The 12,474-nt window shown below is 42.5% G+C and overlaps 1 pseudogene; it reads left to right on the top strand.

Moving 5' to 3' along the window:
- LOC118851080 overlaps window positions 1–8,875 on the top strand; it is a 145,668-nt pseudogene extending 136,793 nt beyond the window's left edge.
- The last annotated feature ends 3,599 nt before the right edge of the window (window positions 8,876–12,474 follow it).

Here is a 12,474-nt window from a genome sequence, read left to right as displayed (position 1 = left end):
TCAGGCTGGTTCTCTATTGACTATGCTCCTTACCTTTCCATTTTGGGGCTAGAAAGATGCAATAAGATACAGACTCTTCAAGGAGCTGACATTGTAATAGGGAGATGACATGTATGTAAATAATTGATAGAAGGCAGAATTTGATAAATGCAAAGGAGAGATCCAGGGAAAATACTATGAGCAATTTGAGACAATAGAAATGAATTTTACATGGGTTTAATTCAGGGAGGTTTCATGGAAGAGGTGGCCCCTAGGTAGGGCCTTGAAGGAAGGGGGGGTGTGGATTTTTACAAGCAGAGTTGTAGTGAGGAAGAGGAGTCCATTCATTGGAGAAACATTTAATGAGTACCTTCTCTATCCAGGGTGTCCCAAAAGTCTTAGTAAAGTTTTCGGCTATTAAAGTTAAAGGACATGCAAAGAAGAGGAAGAACACAGGGTACATGACATATTTTCAGGAGACTAAGAGAACAATCTTACCTGAGCCAATGTTCCTGTGACCTATTGTCATTGAACTTGCCCCAGTATTTGATTTTGAACGAAGAGAAAATTTGGAGCTCAGACTTTTCTAATTTATCCAGTAAGTGAATATGGAAAGAGGACAATGTCCTGGTGTCTAATCTTGAAAGGTAATTCAGCTGTTCTGTAGCTTCCTCAGCTTTGATTTTCCTGTCATACTGCTCTGCTCGCCTTCCAGCCATTCTTCTAAAAAAAGGTGCACTCACTTGCTTAATGTAGGCTGTCATCTCTTTATCAAATGATGCTTCAATGAAGGGAGCCCCGCCAAGTTTGCAGAACAGAGTTACAGCTTTTAGGCCTGTGCCATTGAAGTACAAGTACTTAAATGCAGAGCAAAATAGAAGACCACTACTGTCTTTTAGCCTATCTGCAGCACTCAGAATAGCCTCTCTTCCTTTACATCAGATATTCCTCGTGCATTCTAGTGAGAGTTTTAGTAACAGTTACAGCGAGGTGTCTAACTAGAATAGCTTGAACTTTTCCTTAAGAGGTACAAATAGCAGATCAGGGAAAATGATCAGAAATGGGTATAATTCATCAGGCCTACTTACATGAAAGAGGATGTGTGCGATAGTGGAAAGAGTTCTGAATTGGGAGTCAGAGGATGTATGCTTCAATTTTGGCTCTGACACCATCTCTAGGCAAGTCACACAGTCTTTCTGGGTCTCTGTTTCCTCATCTGTAAAAGGAAAAGGATGAGGGGGAGTGGATTTTCTAACTTTTCAGATCTCTTATAGCAATAAATTTATGATCCAAAGCTAAATTGCTACTTCTAGTTTGTATCATATTAGAGAAATAACCAGGGATGCTAGGTGGTACAGTTGATAGAGCACCAGGCCTAGAGTCAGAAAGACCTGAGTTCAAATTTGACCTCAGACACTTACTACCTCTGTGACTCTGGGAAAATCACTTAACCCTATTTGCCTTGGTTTCCTAATCTATAGAATAGTCTAGAGAAGGAAATAACAAACCTCTCCAATATCTTTGATAAGAAAACCCCAAAAGGGGTCATGAAGATTTGGACGCAGTTGAAAACATAGCAAACAACAACAGATAAATGACTCTTTTCTTTGAGGATCATCCTGTATACCAGGCATGCACAATCTGCAGGCAGGTCAAAGGATTTCAGATGGCCCATGAAAAATGTAGAGGTTCTCTACATTTTTTTGCAGGCCACCTCAAATCCTTTGGTGTGTTGCAAGTGGCCCATGGGCTGCGGGTTGTGTAGGCCTACCCATCCAATGGGGAAATCCCACATAGGAATATGAGAGTATGTAAAAGGTGCATTTAGTCAGATGACCTATTATGGAAGCAGTCCTGATATCTCAAAAGGATATTGCCAATGTCATTTTTCACCTGAAGATTTCCAAAAGGCTTTCATGGAATGTTGTGAATGGTACACACCTCTGTCCACATTGTCTTTTGACCTTCCTTGCCTTCACCCTGGGCCATCATCCTCTCAGCCTAGCTGGAGACCTTGTTGCTATGTGCATACCTAATTTTCCACCATCCTCAATAATCTACCCCTTCCAATTCTGAAACCACGAAAATAAATTTTGCCATTGTAAAGTTGTGTCAAACTCTTCCCTATTGCTTCACTCACCAACACTATAACTTTATGAAGCAACATGTTCCTCTCTGTTCACCATTCTCTTCCATATGTTATTTCTCACTATTTGAATGTTATCTCCTTGAGCTCAGAGGCTATATTTGCTTTTGTGTTTTTAACCCCAACACTTAACACAGTCATTGGCAATTTTAAATAATTGATGGGGTTTAAAAATTCATTTAATATATTAATTATTCACTCTCCATTTTTGTTCCAAAGTATAGACCATAATTGGTGGTAATTGGTACAAGTAAGATTATGGTCTTGTCCCATATTTCACCAACTTTTCCCACCAAAAGGAATGACTATCCTATATCTTTTCAGGAAGTATATTTGTGTACATGACAGTGTGATATACATCACCTTAATATCTTGGCTTTATCATCAGCAGTTGGCCTCAATAAAGCCATTGTGTTACGATATTCAGAGATGAGCCCCCTTTCTCATATCCCTTAGTCCTCCTATACTTTGTTTGCTTTGAAATGTCCAAGATGACCAGATATTCCTAGACATATATCCCCTGATATATATACCTAGAGATTAAAGCTAGAAGGCCTATAATGGTCAAACACATTGAGTGTTACAATTCTAATGGTGAAAGGAATCAGTGCTGTTTGGTTCTGGTTTTGTTTTCCTGTTTGGAATAGAAGGGGGGTGAGAGTCTGTAGACACATTGTTTATGGTTAATGGTACCCTCACCTAATTCTGGACCTGACTTTTCTAACTTGTCCTCTCCAAACCATATCCCCTAATGACATACCATATTCCCAGTCCTCAACCATCATAACCCACAGAAAGACAAAGAATGAATCATTATAATGGCAGCTAGGTGGCACAGTAGATAGAGCACCATCCCTAGAGTCAGGAGAACCACAATTCAAATGCAGCCCCAGATGCTCACTAGCTATATGACCCTGGGCAAATCATAACCGCAGTGGCCTCAGGGGAAAAAAGGAATGAATTGTTTTTTGTTACTGATGACAAAGACATTTGATGTCCTAGGGAACAGGCAGAGGGTAAGAGATCTAATGTATATTCTATCTTCATATTGTCAACCTACATATATTATTAGACAGACAACAATTATCTGTTTTATCTCTATAATGTGCAAAACATTCTCCTAAAGTGCTAGAATAATTTGGCCTAAATTTTTTATTTCATTTGTGTTCAGAAAAAATTTTTATCCATATTTCCAGTGAGAAAAATCCTTTCTCCAAAGCAGGTTAACATTATTCCATAACTGAGACATTGAGGTAGTTGCTTGGGCCGCTTAGAGGTTAAATAACTTGCCCAGTGTCACAAAGCCAGTATGTGTCAGAGGGAAGACTTTAATACCAGTTGGATTCCAAAGTAGAACAATGTCAGAAATTCCTAAGCTAGGTTCTTGGTCAGAATAAAATATACTTTTTCAATGTTCCTCCTTTGTCTCAAAAGGAACAAGCTTCATCTAAAACACAAGTGGTAAAAAGAAGGAAAGAAGGTACATGTATTTATAGGATGTTAGAGCTAAAATAGGAATGCCTAGTCTTCACTACCTCCTCCCCTCCCCTCCCCTCCCCACCCCTCCCCTCCCCTCCCCTCACCTCCCCTCCCCACCCCTCCCCTCCTCTACTCTCCTCTCTTTTCTCCTCTCCTCTTCTCTCCATTATCCCAGCTATTGACTGGGTAATTTGCAGGTTAAATAAATGGCCAAAGTCCACTGGCTTTTGCATCTATTTGCTAACGAGGCCTACTTTGTTGATTTTCCTGGTTCAAAGTGGAGACGTAAGTGATTACTGTATTTTGATGGTGATGCTACTCACAGAGCCTTGAAGGTCCCTTTCATCAGAAGGCTAACATAGCCCATGATTTTTGTAGAATTTCTTGATGGAGATGAGGTCAAGCTCCTCCCACCACACTTGTGTATGTGAAATTGTGAAACTTGCTCCTCACCTAGCTTCATGTTCTTGTTCCAAGAAAAGACCTTCTTCATGGTCTTGCTCCAGGCACAATCCATGTTAGCTCTAGGGGCCAAAGAACCTTCCATCTTTTTATCCTGCTGCCACTGATATCATACTCTACATTCTCCATAGGCTTTGGCCAGATCTTAATTTTTTCACTTTATTTATTTATTTATTTGATATTTTTAGTTTTCAGCATTGATTTTCACAAGAGTTTGAATTACAAATTTTCTCCCCATTTCTACCCTCCCCCTACTCCAAGATAGCATATATTCTGGTTGCCCTGTTCCCCAGTCAGCCCTCCCTTCTGCCACCCCACTCCCCCCCCCCCATCCCCTTTTTCCTTACTTTCTTGTAGGGCAAGATAGATTTCTATGCCCCATTGCCTGTATATCTTATTTCCTAGTTGCATGCAAAAACTTTTTTTTTTGAACATCTGTTTTTAAAACTTTGAGCTCCAAATTCCCTCGCCTCCTCCCTCCCCACCCACCCTCCCTAAGAAGGCAAGGAATTCAACACAGGACACATGCGTATCATTATGCAAAACCCTTCCACAATACTCATGTTGTGAAAGACTAACTATATTTTGCTCCTTCCTAAACTATCCCCCTTTATTCAATTTTCTGCCTTGACCCTGTCCCTTTTCAAAAGTGTTTGTTCTTGATTACCTCCTCCCCCTATCTGCCCTCCCTTCTATTGTCCCCCCTTTTTATCTCCTTCCTCCTTCTTTCCTGTGCAGTAAGATACCCAATTGAGTGTATGTGTACACCTTATATACTAAATAGTAATAAATTCCTGAGGACCAGTCAATTTAAAGAAACATCTTGAGAATGTTCATCTCCCCATTCACTATAAAATCAGGAACATTTCCTTTTCTCGTTTGCAAATACATTAATAGACAAGCTTACAGTCAGGCCTATAGGGCTGAATAATGCTCCCTGGCCCATTGCTGCAAAGACAAGTTACCAACCCCTATTCAAAGCTGATTTTTAATGAGAAGTTTGTTTCTCTAGTCTTTCTAATGCGACAGTGCCAAAAGATTTCCCTGAACTGGGTTTTCCCACAAGTGTTTATACAGGAAAGATATATGCAGGTGAATATGAGCTGGCAGTCAATTAAAATCACACTTTGGCAGCCATGCTTCTCGCTGCCTATCAGTACTCTCCTGCTTATTCTATCTGGCAGTCTGGGGGAGCTGGTAAAGTGTCAGGTTAAGCAAGGTTTCTCCTATGCCTCCTTCCTACTCCCCTCCCCCTAACATCACACACTCCTGTGATGCGCAGGAAACATCCTGCACTGACATCTGCGGGAGTTGTCACCTACCTTTCACACAGGCACCCAACCTGGAACTAGATTAAACAGATTTTTAATAGAGAAACTCAAACATACACAAAAAGAGCTGCAATCTCATCAATGTGAATGTAATTGTATATCTGTATATATACTTTAGAAATTGGGGATAGGGGTATCATCTAGGATGGAGAATTTTCACGGTGGAAACTCTATCCATAAATACAAATTAGCAAGTGGTCTGTAATTTATTATCTCAGATTTGCCTGGGGGCACTGGAAGATTATACGATTTGCCAGTGGTCACATTGCTAACATGTGTCAGAGAAAAGACATGACTTGTGATTCAAAGATGGGTTCTCTATACCTCCTATAATGTGTATTATACCATGGTGCCTCCTGCTTCTTGGGTGTATTTCTATAAAGACTTTCATTGTCCAGACAGCAACTGTTAACAGAGTTCAGAGTGCCTGTAGCTCCTATAAATCCTGCTATGTGTGATATTGTGTTAACACTGATCACCTTGCCCTACTTTTTACCGTAGAAGCAGGTATGATATAGTGAATACTAGAATATAAGTAAGAACCAGAATGATGGAATTCTATTCAGAAGACCTTAGTGGTCCACTGGTTGCTTCCTAGGTTAGGAACAACTATAAAGGTACTCGATGCAGAACTATCATTTTATGTCTTCCAGAGGTTGAAGGCAAAATAAGATCTGGCCAGGGCAGAGCCAAGATGGTGGCTGGAAAGCAGGGACTTGAGTCTATTCACTGTGCTTAAATCCTTCCTTGCTTTCTCTTTCCATTGAGTGGAGAGTAGCAGATCCAAGGCTCCACCTCTGACATCAGTTGCCCCTTGTTCTTACCATGTGACTCCATTATTTTCAGGTGTCACCCTTTTTTTTTTCCTAGTTTTTACTTTCTTATAACTCACCCACCTGCAGTGCCATTACTTAGGCTCATTTTCAAAACAAATTCCTGCCTTAATATTCCTAGGAGGTGGCCACTGGAGGGGAAAGGAATTACCATAAACTATGGAACTCTATGAGAAAATAAAGCATAATGGATAGAGAGAGACTCTTGCGGCAGGTCTCTCTGTATGACCCCTGGAATGTCCCTTAAAGGTCTCAGCACCTTATCCTACAAGACTCTATGTTGCAGAGATGGTGGAACCACATTGTTTGAGAGAATTTACTCATCCTGACACTCCTCCTGCCATCTAAATCCCATGTCATGACCCTAGTTTTATAGAATTTTAAGGTACATAATTCTAGGCTAAGAATGAGAGTGCAAGTTTGGGTCTACTTTAGTCTATAGAACATTTGAATGAAGAGTAAGACTCATCTAAATGTTGTTTGTTTTTTTCCTGTACAGCACCAAATTCAAAAGGTGACTTTAAAAATGTAGATTTAGAATGTGGTTAAGAAAAGTTTTAAACTTGACTTAAATTTCCTCTATGCACGTAATGTTCAATAAATACAATCTATGGCTTTTTTGAGAACTCAGATCCATCGAGGGGCATAATACATTTCAACATCTATGGCCTGTGACAGGAAAACTCTTACTAAAATTCTTACAAGCCTATAAAGTCTCAGTATCAAAATCAAGTTTAACATTTTCCCTTTCCTTCTCCCTCTCCTTCTCCCTCTCCTTCCTTCCCTCTTCCTTCCTCTCTCTCCATCCCTCTCTCTTCCTCCTCCTCTCTCTTCCTCCTCCTCCCATCCAGTGGTATGGTAAAGCTATACCAGCTCGTGAGAGCCAATTATTGAAATCTCAGCATAATCATTTCTACCTATGAAACTGTTAAATGCTACAAATTAGGCCTTGCTTTATTTTTTGTTGATTATCTAAAGAAAGTGATGAGGAAAGTATGAATAAGGCAGATTAAAAATACAAGTACAGGAGTCCATGCTGAAGGAAATGCACCAATCTGGGGGTCCCCCGGGCACACAACTGTCTGCTAAGGCCGGAAAACAAGTTGGTGCTCTAGGGACTGGGGACTAAGGAAGCCTTGCTCTGACTCGAACCCCGGAGTCCCTACTTCCCAATCTTGGGACATGTTCCAGACCCCAAAGCGGCAACTGCACTGACGCCCCCTCCTCAGATCTCTTTCAAAACTTCAGCCAATTCCAGGAGACCTGGCTTACGGAAGCTGGAGATGGAGGGGGCCTGAGGTGGGGATGCTGAGGTCGCTCCACACACTCTGGGGAGACAGATGCAGCTGCCTGGGCCATGTCCCCCTCTGCTGTTAAGTCACCATCCTGGCCTTCTCTACTGCCTCCTCCCACAAGCTCAGGTCCCCGGCAGTGACGAGCAGTTTGTGCCAGATTTCCATTCTGAAAACTTAGCTTTCCACAGTCCCACCACCAAGATCAAGAAAGAGCCACAGAACCCTCGTACAGACCCGACCCCGTCCTGTAGTAGAAAGCTGCTGCTCTCCTACCACCATGGTGAGCAGTGCCTTTATACCAGTGCCTATGACACCCCCAGAGAAGTTGCCATCAAGTCTCCCACACATAGTGCGTCACCTCTGCAGTACTTTCCAGAGCAGAATGGAATTTCTTGAGACCCCCAGGGGCAGCCCCACCCAACTCCAGCCATGGATTCATCATGGAGCATGGTTCCATTTTCCGGCAGCCCCCAGAGCTATGCCAGTCCTTGCCATCCTCCCAAAATGGGGGCCGGGAGCCCCCTGCAGCTTCCTACCAGCCCCAGCTGTCGGAGCCCTGCCTGCCTTATCCCCAACAGAACTTCGAACGCGAATACCACGACCCCCTGTATGAGCAGGCAGTTGGGGGCTGGGGCAGCGTTGGGCACAGGTGCCCAGGGGCGGGGGTGGTGATCAAGCAGGAGCAGACGGACTTCACCTATGATTGAGACGTCCCTGGGTGTCAATCCATGTACCTACATGCAGACGGCTTCCCCGGCCCTTCCCCAGGTGATGGAACCATGGGTTATGGCTTTGAGAAGTCTTTTCGGCCCTTCCCAGAAGATGTCTGTGTAGTTCCAGAGAAATTTGAAGGGGACATCAAACAGTAGAGTCTAGGGGCATTCCGGGAAGGGCCTCCCTACCAGCGCTAAGGCTCTCTACAGCTCTGGCAATTCTTGGTCGCTCTGTTGGACGACCCGACTAACTCACACTTCATTGCCTGGACTGGCCGAGGGATGGAATTCAAGCTCATCCAGCCAGAAGAGGTCGCTCGGCTCTGGGGCATTCAGAAGAATTGTCCGGCAATGAATTACGACAAGTTGAGCCGTCCGCTTCGCTCCTGTTATGAGAAGGGGATCATGCAGAAAGAAGGTGGCTGGTGAATGCTATGTGTACAAGTTTGTGTGTGAGCCCGAGGCCCTCTTCTCTCTGGCCTTCCCGGACAATCAGCGCCCAACCCTCAAGTCTGCATTCGACCGGCCAGTCAGCGAGGAAGACATTGTCCCCTTGTCTCACCTGGACGACAGCCATGGGTATCTTCCAGAGCTTGGGGGCCCTGTCCAGCCCTATGGGCCTCCTAATAGCCTCTGACATCTCACCAAGAACCCAACGAGCTCCCCAGGTGGGGGCAGGGGACACCGACCATCCTTTTTGTACATATGGATAAATTTGGCCGTTGGCAGGAACTGTTCATTCCCTTCTCTGACACTCCAGGAAACTTTGGGGGGCAGTTCCCTAGCCCTGGTCACCCCTTCTCCCTTTCCTTCCCCAAATGAAATGGAACCCTCCCATGGCGCTCACTCAAATGGCTGGAGAGGGTGGAAAAAGATCTTGTCCATAAGTACAAGGCTCTTTCACTTTTCCCTACTACCCAGGGGGCTCAGCTCAGGCTCTCCCCATTTCCTTCTAAATGGTTCACTCACCTCCCTTTTTCCCCAGGACAGAGAGAAAGCAAGGTTTGCCCCTACCAAGTAGGTCAGGGGAAAGAGGACTGACTCTTCCCCACCACCTCCAGTCCCAGTGGATCTTTGAGGTTCAGAAAGCTCCTATCAGGTCCCATGAAGAAAAGCAGAAGGCCTATATATGCCCCCAATGGCCAAAGCCCCAGATCACATTCCTTTTCCCTACCCCCTCCCCAACCTCTTGGTTACACTGGGTCCCCTTGGGGTCAATAAAAATGCTTTTTGAACTAAAAAAATATGTAAGTACAACATGTATACGCTTACATTTTCCCTAGAGAGCCAGTTATTAAACATTTAGCATCATGCCCCTTGAGCCCCTTCATCTTTCCTGGGTTCACAGTTTAGGTAGTACTCACTTAACACTCCCCCCATCCCTCAAAAAAGAACACAACCCTAAAGGACTCCTTTAGGAAACAAGAAGATATTGTTTTAGTAAGGCACTGAAATCTAGTCTTTTAATGGTGAATTTCACTTCAATGTTATTTATAGCTATTTTTCTTAAAAAATAAAAAAAAATATGTTTTGGCATTGTCAAGAACCTGTGAAAAAACTGGAAAAAAAAAATTAAAGGACTGGTTATATCACTAAACTTTTTGTTATAGCTGAGCACTGAGCTGGTATCTCTGATTTTTCCCAAACCACTATATAGTGAACTCCTCATCTTCAGATGCCATAGCCAAAGAAGAACACTTGAAAATGTATAAATCCTGATCTTGCTCCCAGGTACTCAGCTGCACTGATGAGATGCTTAGCATCTGATACGGCCTGCATGCTGATGGACAATAAGCCTTTGCAGTTTCTTTCTTTCTTTTTTTTGGCCTTTTTTTCCCTTAAGCTTCCCTGACAGTAGGGGGGATAAGAGTCCTGCTCCATCTTAGCATCTAGGACTGAGGTTAGCTAAGGGGTGTCAAAGCTGTCTTTTAGTCCTCCCTGTTTATGTAGTCTTGCTCTGGGGGAAACTACTACATTTGTTAGCCAGAGAATAATATCCAAAGTGATCTTGAAGTAAGGGGTCACAGACTGGTTAACACTTGTGGTGTTTCTGACAGCTGTCACCAAAACTTTCATTGTTAGGAATCATGAAATGGTTGTTACTGTGATAGCCAGAGATAACATGGAGCAAGTATAGCTCACCTGTGCCTGATATAGTCTATAGCTGTGCTCTTTGTTCTCTCCTTCTTATCCTCTGGATCTGGAATTGGCATGCCATTAGTCAGTTGGATCCTTTCTGGATGTATCATCTGTACCAGAAGAGAGATAGAGGGAGGCTTGAATATCTTTATCACAGGCCCAGTGGGATGCCTGTATCTTATCCATGTCACATGCAAGATGTATGGTTTGTGTTCAGAACCCAAGAGAGTGTCAGAACAGGAATTTTTCAGTGTAAAATGAAAGCCAGACTTTGAGATCCTCTCCAATAATGGGTTTAGGCTGGTTGGCATTCTGAAGCATCTGTAACAAAATGTATGGTACATCTATATTGCATGTGATATGGAATGTTCATTTGCTATGCCAAAAAGCATGCTATGCTAACTGCTGATACAAAGTAAGGTGTTCTCAGGATTCATAGAATCATTGAATCCCAAAACTCCAAGACAACTGAGGACATCCAAACTGCCCCCTACTTAATGGGAAAATCTCTTCTCAAAGAACAAAGAGTTTAATTGTAATTTTGGAAACCTGGTGGTTTATTCAAGCATGGGGATTTCTTAACATTAATTACAGAGTAGTGGTTCTGAAAAAATAGTCTCATACCTCATCAACCAGGACATCATTCTTTTCTCATTGGTCCCAAGTCCTAGCCACTCCTCATAAAATGGTAGGGTCATCTCATGAGAGATGCACCATTGGAAGATTACGCCAGATTTGGAGTCAGAAACCCTAACTTTCTATCTGACCTGTTCTTCCTTCATAGGATTATAGACAGATTTAGAGCTGGGACCATTCAGTCCCATTCCCTCGTTATACAGATAAAGGTCCAGAAAAATTATAAAACATATCCAATGTCACACTAGCTGAGTGAAACTTTGAACTCAAGCCCTCTGACTCCATACCTAGTATTCTTTCCACTGTGACACATTAGCTTGGGCTTGGACTTGGGAATATCACATAACTACCCCAAATCATCATTTTCTCATATTTTTCAAATAAAAACATCACTGCTTGTGACATTCGTTTCATGGGGTTGTTGTAAGGAAAGTGTTTTACAAAATGGTAATCATTATAGCAATGTGAGCTTATTATTGTTAGATGCTATAAATATGTAGGTTTTACCTTCTGTCATAATCTGTTAACTTGTGGAGAAAAGCCCTGTACTCTATTCTCTAGCATTATCCCCCTTGTCTTCTTGTATGTTATATATAGGAAAGCCTCTGGGGATAATATGTCATTCCTTCAAATGTGGTCTTTCTATCTAGATTGCCATAAATATGGAAAGGGCTTGAGCCATGAAGAATGAGAAGGGGCAGTTTTTGAAAGCGGAAGTGTCTGCCTCCTCTCATCTGTGGAGAGCAAGGACAGGTACAGCCTCTTGGTAAAATCATGAGCTGGTATGCACATCCTGTCACATAGTTTTAACTCAAGGCAACCTTCGCATTAGATCAAGTTGCTGATAGTCAGCAAGCTCAGTCAGCAAGCACTTAATGAGTGCCCATGGGGTGTATACAGTGCAGGACTGTTTGCCTACACAAACATATGTAGCAGAAAAGACCAGTGTGAGTCCATATATATTTCCCATATGTATTTATATTCTTCCATGTACACTTCATAGCTACCAGAACAAAAGAAATGGCTTGTTGTCTCAAAAAGCATTTTGACAACATGGACTTTGATCTGCCTCAGGTCAGATCCAAGAGCAGACATGTTTAAGGACCTTCCCAGAGCTAAGTGTACTTACTGAATAGAAACATAATCCCTGATACCCATGACCCAAAAATATCAATCCTCCCACTAATTCCTAGAGGTCGTAATTCATAAAAAGTATATGATATATGTCTAGGTAAAGAAAGTACACTGGAATAATAAGAATGAAAACAAAGCCTCACATTTTTTTTAATATCTCAGTGTTCTCTGATTTCCTCTCTTTGGGCATTTCTAGCCAGGTGTGCAGATTGAATTACCTTGAAGCTTTAATAAATGGTCATCTTGAGTTGCTGTGACTGGTATCAACCTTTCTGCTGAGGAGAATATACTTTTATAGAGGCAGCTATATGGCTCAGTGGATGAAGT

Source organism: Trichosurus vulpecula, chromosome 5 (genome assembly GCF_011100635.1).
Source record: "Trichosurus vulpecula isolate mTriVul1 chromosome 5, mTriVul1.pri, whole genome shotgun sequence".
Lineage (NCBI taxonomy): Eukaryota > Metazoa > Chordata > Mammalia > Diprotodontia > Phalangeridae > Trichosurus > Trichosurus vulpecula.
This window is presented reverse-complemented; position numbering and strand designations above follow the sequence as displayed.